Raw genomic sequence first — 7,383 nt, 5'->3', positions numbered from 1 at the left:
TTAAAGCTCAACATTCAGAAACGAAGATCATGGCATCCGGTCCCATCACTTCATGGGAAATAGATGGGGAAACAGTGGAAACAGTGTCAGACTTTATTTTTTGGGGCTCCAAAATCACTGCAGATGGTGACTGCAGCCATGAAATTAAAAGACATTTACTCCTTGGAAGGAAAGTTATGACCGACCTAGACAGCATATTCAAAAGCAGAGACATTACTTTGCCAACAAAAGTTCATCTAGTCAAGGCTATGGTTTTTCCAGTGGTCATGTATGGATGTGAGAGATGGACTGTGAAGAAGGCTGAGCGCCGAAGAATTGATGCTTTTGAACTGTGGTGTTGGATAAGCCTCTTGAGAGTCCCTTGGACTGCAAGGAGATCCAACCAGTCCATTCTGAGGGGAATCAGCCCTGGGATTTCTTTGGAAGGAATGATGCTAAAGCTGAAACTCCAGTACTTTGGCCACCTCATGCGAAGGGTTGACTCATTGGAAAAGACTCTGATGCTGGGAGGGATTGGGGTCAGGAGAAGAAGGGGATGATAGAGGATGAGATGCCTGGATGGCATCACTGACTCGATGGATGTGAGTCTGAGTGAACTCCGGGAGTTGGTGATGGACAGGGAGGCCTGGCATGCTGCGATTCATGAGGTCGCAAAGAGTCGGACATGACTGAGCGACTGATCTGATCTGATCTGATAATCAAAAGGGATTTGATTTAGGTCATACCTGAATGGTTTAGTGGTTTTGTCCAATTTCTTCAATTTAAGTCAGAATTTGCCAGTAAAGAGTTCATGATTTGAGCCACAGTCAGCTCCCAGTCTTGTTATATAGAGCTTCTCCGTCTTTGGCTGCAAAGAATGTAGTCAATCTAATTTCGGTATTGACCATCTGGTGTTGCCCATGTGTAGAGTCTTCTTTTGTGTTGTTGCAAGAGGGTGTTTCCTATGACCAGTGTGTTCTCTTAGCAAAAATCTGTTAGCCTTTGCCCTGCTTCGTTTTGTACTCCAAGGCCAAATTTATCTGTTACTCGAGGTATCTCTTGACTTCCTACTTTTGCATTCCAATACCCTATAATGGAAAGGACACTTTTTTTTGGATGTTAGTTCTAGAAGGTTTTGTAGGCCTTCATAAAGCCGTTCAACTTCAGCTTCTTCAGCACTATTGTTTGGGGCATAGAATTGGATTATAGTGATATTGAATGGTTTGCCTTGGAAATGAACAGAGATCATTCTGTCATTTTTGAGATTGCATCCAAGTATTGCCTTTTAGACTCTTTTGTTGACTGTGAAGGATACTCCATTTCTTCTAAGGGATTCTTGCCCACAGTAGTAGATATAATGGTCATCTGAGTTAAAATCACCCATTCCAGTCCATTTGAGTTCACTGATTCCTAAAATGTCGATGTTCACTCTTGCCATCTCCTGTTTCACCACTTCCAATTTGCCTTGATTCATGGACCTAATATTCCAGGTTTCTATGCAATATTGTTCTTTACAGCATCAGATTTTACTTCTATCACCAGTCACATCCACAACTGTGTTGTTTTTACTTTGGCTCCATTTCTTCATTCTTTCTAGAGTTATTTCTCCACTCTTCTCCAGTAGCATACTGGGCACCTACTGACCTGTGGAGTTCAAGTTTTAGTGTCCTATCTTTTTGCCTTTTCATACTCTTCATGGAGTTCTCAAGGCAAGAATACTGAAGTGGTTTGCCATTCCCTTCTCCAGTCGACCACATTTTGTCAGAACTCTCTAACATGACCTGTCTGTCTTGGGTGGGCCATAGTTTCATTGAGTTAGACAAGACTGTGGGCCATGTGATCAGATTGGTTAGTTTTCTGTGATTGTGGTTTTCATTGTCTGCCCTCTGAATGAGAAGGATAAGGGGCTTATGGAAGCTTCCTGATGGGAGAGACTGACTGAGGGGGAAACTGAGTCCTGTTCTGATTGGGAAGGGACATGATCAGTAAATCTTTAATCCAGTTTTCTCTTGATGGGCAAGGCTGTGTTCCTTTCCTTTTGTTTGACCTGAGGCCAAACTGTGGTGGAGGGAATGAAGATAATGGCGACCTCCTTTGAAAGATCCCATGCACACAGTGCTGCACTCAGTGCCTCCAGCCCTGCAGCAGGCCACCTCCTGCCCACAGCTCTGCCAGATACTCCTGGACAATCATGGGCAAGTCTGAGTTAGCCTTTTATGGGGTCACTGCTTCTTTCTCCTGGGTCCTGGTGCATGCAAGCTTTTGTTTGTGCCCACCAAGAGTCTGTTCCCCCAGTCCTGTGTAAGTTCCAGCAGCTCTGTGGTGGGGTTAATTGTGATCTCCTCCAAAAGGGTTTATGCCATACCCAGGTCTACTGCACCCACAGCCCCTGTATAAATCAAATCCATTACGATTATACAGTGGAAGTGACAAATAGATTCAATGGATTAGATCTGATAGACAGACTGGTTGAAGAACTATGGACAGAGGTTTGTGACATTGTACAAGAGGCAGTGATCAAGACCATCCACAAGAAAAAGAAATTGAAAAAGGCAAAATGGTTGTCTCAGGAGGCCTTACAAATATCTGAGAAAAGAAAAAATGCAAAAGGCAAAGGAGAAAAGGAACGATAGACCCATTTGAATGCAGCGTTCCAAAGAATAGCAAGGAGAGATAAGAAAGCCTTCTTCAGTGATCAGTGCAAAGAAATAGAGGAAAACAATAGAATTGGAAAGACTAGAGAGCTATTCAAGAAAACTAGAGATACCAAGGGAACATTTCTTGCAAAGATGGGCTCAATAAGGACAAATATGGTATGGACCTAACAGAAGCAGAAGGTATTAAGAAGAGGTGGAAAGAATACACAGAAGAACTATACAAAAAAGATCTTCATGACCCAGATAATCACGATGGTGTGATCACTCACCTAGACACAGACATCCTGGAATGTGAAGTCAAGTGGGCCTTAGGAAGCATCACTACAAACAAAGCTAGTGGAGGTGATGGAATTCCAGTTGAGCTATTTCAAATCCTAAAAGATGATACTATGAAACTGTGGTACTCAGTATGTCAAAAATTTGGAAAACTCATCAGTGGCCACAGGCATGGAAAAGGTCTGTTTTCATTCCAGTCCCTAAGAAAGGCAATGCCAAAGAATGCTCAAACTACCGCACAATTGCACTCATCTCACACTCTAGTAAAGTACTGCTCAAAATCCTCCAAGCCAGGATTCAACAGTACATGAACTGTGAATTTCCAAATGTTCAAACTGGATTCAGAAAAGGCAGAGGAACCATAGATCAAATTGTCAACACCTGTTGGATCATCAAAAAAGCGAGAGTTCCAGAAAAACTTCTATTTCTGCTTTATAGACTAGGCCAAAGCCTTTGACTGTGTGGATCATAACAAACTGTGGAAAATTCTTCAAGAGATGGGAATACCACACCACCTGACCTGCCTCCTGAGAAATCTGTATGCAGGTCAAGAAGCAATAGTTAAAATTGGACATGAAACAACAGACTGGTTCCAAATAAGGAAAGGAGTCCATCAAGGCTGTATATTGTCACTCTGTGTATTTAACTTATATGCATAATACATTATGAGAAATATGGGGCTGGATGAAGCACAGCCTGGAGTCAAGAGTGCTGGGAGAAATATCAATAACCTCAGATATGCAGATGACACTACCCTTATGGCAGAAAGTGAAGAAGAACTAAAGAGCCTCTTAATGAAAGTGAAAGAGGAAAGTGAAAAAGTTGGCTTAAAGTTCAACATTCAAAAAACTAAGATCATGGCATCTGGTCCTGTCACTTCATGGCAAATAGATGGGGAAACAATGAAAACAGGAAAATGCTCCAAAATCACTGCAGTTGGTGACTGCAGCCATGAAATTAAAAGACACTTGCTCCTTGGAAGAAAAGCTGTGACTAATCTGGACAGTGTATTAAAAAGCAAAGATATTACTTTGGCAGCAAAAGTCCATCTAGTCAAAGATGTTTTTTCTAGTAGTCATGTATGGATGTGAGAGTTGGACTATAAAGAAAATTGAGCATGAAATAATTGATGTTTTTGATCTGTGGTGTTGGAGAAGACTCTTGAGAGTACTTTGAACTGCAGGGAGAGCCAACCAGTCCATCCTAAAGGAGATCAGTCTTGAATATTCATTGGAGGGACTGATACTGAAGCTGAAACTCCAATACTTTGGCCACATGATGCAAAGAACTGACTCGTTGAAAAAGACCCTGATGCTAGGAAAGATTGAAGGCGGGAGGAGAGGGGATGGCAGAGGATGCGATGGTTGGATGGCATCACTGACTCTATGGACAAGAGTTTGAGTTGGTGATGGATAGGGAAGCCTGGCGTGCTGCAGTCCATGGGGTTGCAAAGAATCGGACATGACTGAGCAACTGAAATGACTGATTTTACTATCCTACCAGGGCTTCTCTGGTAGCTCAGTAGTGAAGAATTCACCTGCAATGGAGCAGATGTGGATTTGCAGAGTAGATTTCTCTCAGTAGGGAGGATCTCCTGGAGAAGGAAACGACAACCCACTCCAGTATTCTTGCCTGGGAAATTCCATGGATAGAAGAGCCTGGGGGGTGGGTTGTGCAGTTCATGGAGTTGAAAAGAGTTAGACAGGACTTACTGATGAGACAGTAACAAATTTATTACCACTATAACTTTTTTTCACTCCTTGTCCTTCATGTCTTCTTGCACTGTTCTCTGTGTCTTTTTTGCCATGAAGCTGTGAGGCATTGGTCGAATATCCAGATTTAGAAACTGTTTCATGAGATGTCCCATAGTTTTACAATTCATATAAAGGGATGAAAGCACTAGAATAAACTATAGGAAAAAGAGAGTACTTACAATGTTTCAACTTAATTTTAATAGAAGAGAAGAGACTATTTTTGTTGTTATTGTTCTTGCTCTGTGCTAGGCACTTTTTAATATTTGCTCATTGTGTATTTGTTGAATTACTAAAGCCTTGTTTCATTGTGTTTCACTTCACTGAGCTTTGCAAAAAATATATTGTTTAAAAAGTGAAGGTTTGTGGCAAGCCTGCCTCCACCAAGTCAATGGCACTATTTTCCCAACAGTATTTGCTCACTTCCTGTCTCTGTGTCTTATTTGGTAATTTTCACAACATTTCAAGGCTTTTCATTTTTACTGTATGTGTTATGGTGATCTGTGTGTGATAAGTGATCTTTGATATTGTAACTGTTTTGGGCTGCCAAAAACTGTGCCCATGTAAGATAGCAAACTTAATCAATAAATGTTATATGTGCTCTGATTGCTCCATTGACCAGCTATTGTGTCTCACTCTCCTTCTCCTTGAACCTGCCTATTTCCTGAGACACAACAATACTGAAATTAGCTCAATTAATAACCTTAAAATAGACTTTAAGTGAAAAAGATAGTTGCACATCTCTCACTTTAATCAAAAGCTAGAAATGATTAAGCTTAGTGAGGAAGACACATTGAAAGCGGAGATAGGCTGCAAGTTAGGCCTCTTGTGCCAAATAGCTAATTGTGAATGTAAAGGAAATTTTCTTGAAGGAAATTAAAAGTGCTACTCCAGTGAACACACAGATGATAAGAGAAATAGCATTATTGTTGATATGTAGAGAGTTTTAAAAGATCAAACAGTCACCACATTTCCTTAGGCCAAAGCCTAATCCAGAACAAAACTTAACTCTTTTAAAATCTGTGAGGACTGAGAGAGGTAAGGGAGCTGCAGAAGAAAAGTTTGAGGCTAGCAAAGGTTGGTTCATGAGGTTTAAGGAAAGAAGCTTTCTCCATAACAGAAAAGTGCAAGGCGAAGCAGCAAGCGATATTGTAGAAACTGCAGTAAGTTCTCTAGAAGATCTAACTAAGATAATGAATGAAGGTGACTACACTAAACAACAGATTTTCCATATGGATCAAACAGCATTTTACTGGAAAAATATGTCTTCTAGGACTTTTCATATCTCGAGAATAGAAATCAATGCCTGCCTCAAAGCTTCAAAGCACAGGCTGGCTCTCTTGTTAGGGACTAAGGCAGCTGGTGACTTTAAGTTGAAGCCAGTGTTCATTTACCGCTTTGAAAATGCAAGGCTCCTTAAGAACTATGCTAAATCTACTCCGCCTGTGCTCTACACCCAACAAAGCTTTGGTGTAGGACACCTGTTTATAACATAGTTTATTGGATACTTTAAGCCCACTGTTGAGAAAAAAACATTCTTTTCAAAATATCACTGTCCATTGAGAATGAACCTGGTTACCCAAGAGCTCTCATGGAGGTGTACAATGAGCTTAATGTTTTCATGCCTGCTAACACAACATCCATCCTGCAGCACATCGATGAAGGAGCATTTTCAACTTCTAAGTCTTACTGTTTAAGAAATACATTTTTGAGGCTCTAGCTATCAAAGATAGTGATCACTGTGATGGATCTGAACAAAGTCACTGGAAATTTGGAAATGATTCACCATTCTAGATTCTATTAAGAAACTTCATTAAAAAAAAAAAAAAAAACAACTTTTGTGACTCATGGGAAGGGATCAAAATTATCAACAATAAGAGGAGTTTGAAAGAAGTTGATTCCAACCATCATGGATAACTTTAAGGGGTTTAAGGCTTCAGTGGAGGCTGTAACTGAATACATGGTAGAAATAGGACTAGAATTAGAAGTGGAGCCTGAAGATGTGTTTGAATCACTGTGATCTCATGGTAAAACTTTAAAGGATGAGGAGTTGCTTGTTATACATGAACAAAGAATGCAGTCTCTTGTGATGGAAACTATGCCTAGTAAAGATGCTGTGTAGATTGTTGAAATGATAACCAAAGATTTAGAATATTACATGTGGCAGTGGCAGAGTTGGAGAGGACTGACAATTGTGCAAGTAATTCTACTGTGGGTAAAATGATATCAAATAGCATTACGTGCTACAGAAAAATAGTTTGTGAAAGGAAGAGTCAGTCAATGCAGCAAATCTTATATTTTGTTTTAAGAAAGTGCCACAGCCGCCCCAGCCTTCAGGATGCTACTACCACCCTGATCAGTCAGCAGCCATCAGCTCTGAAGCAAACCCCTTTATTAGCAAGAAGATTTTGACTCTGTGAAATCTCAAGTGATAGTTAGCATTTTTTCAGTTCAGTTCAGTTGCTCAGTTGTGTCTGACTCTTTGCAACCCCATGAATCGCAGCACGCCAGGCCTCCCTGTCCATCACCAACTCCCAGAGTTCACTCAGACTCACGTCCATCAGTCAGTGATGCCATCCAGCAATCTCATCCTCTGTCGTCCCCTTCTCCTCCTGCCCCCAATTCCTCCCAGCATCAGAGTCTTTTCCAATAAGTCAACTCTTCACATGAGGTGGCCAAAGTACTAGAGTTTCAGCTTCAGCATCATTCCTTCCAAAGAA

At 40.9% G+C, this 7,383-nt stretch overlaps 1 pseudogene; it reads left to right on the top strand.

Moving 5' to 3' along the window:
• The first annotated feature begins 2,060 nt into the window (after nt 1–2,060).
• On the top strand, nt 2,061–7,075 carry LOC105001839 (annotated as a pseudogene).
• The last annotated feature ends 308 nt before the right edge of the window (nt 7,076–7,383 follow it).

This window comes from Bison bison, unplaced genomic scaffold, assembly GCF_000754665.1.
Source record: "Bison bison bison isolate TAMUID 2011002044 unplaced genomic scaffold, Bison_UMD1.0 scf7180017864384, whole genome shotgun sequence".
NCBI classification, from domain to species: domain Eukaryota; kingdom Metazoa; phylum Chordata; class Mammalia; order Artiodactyla; family Bovidae; genus Bison; species Bison bison.
This window is presented reverse-complemented; position numbering and strand designations above follow the sequence as displayed.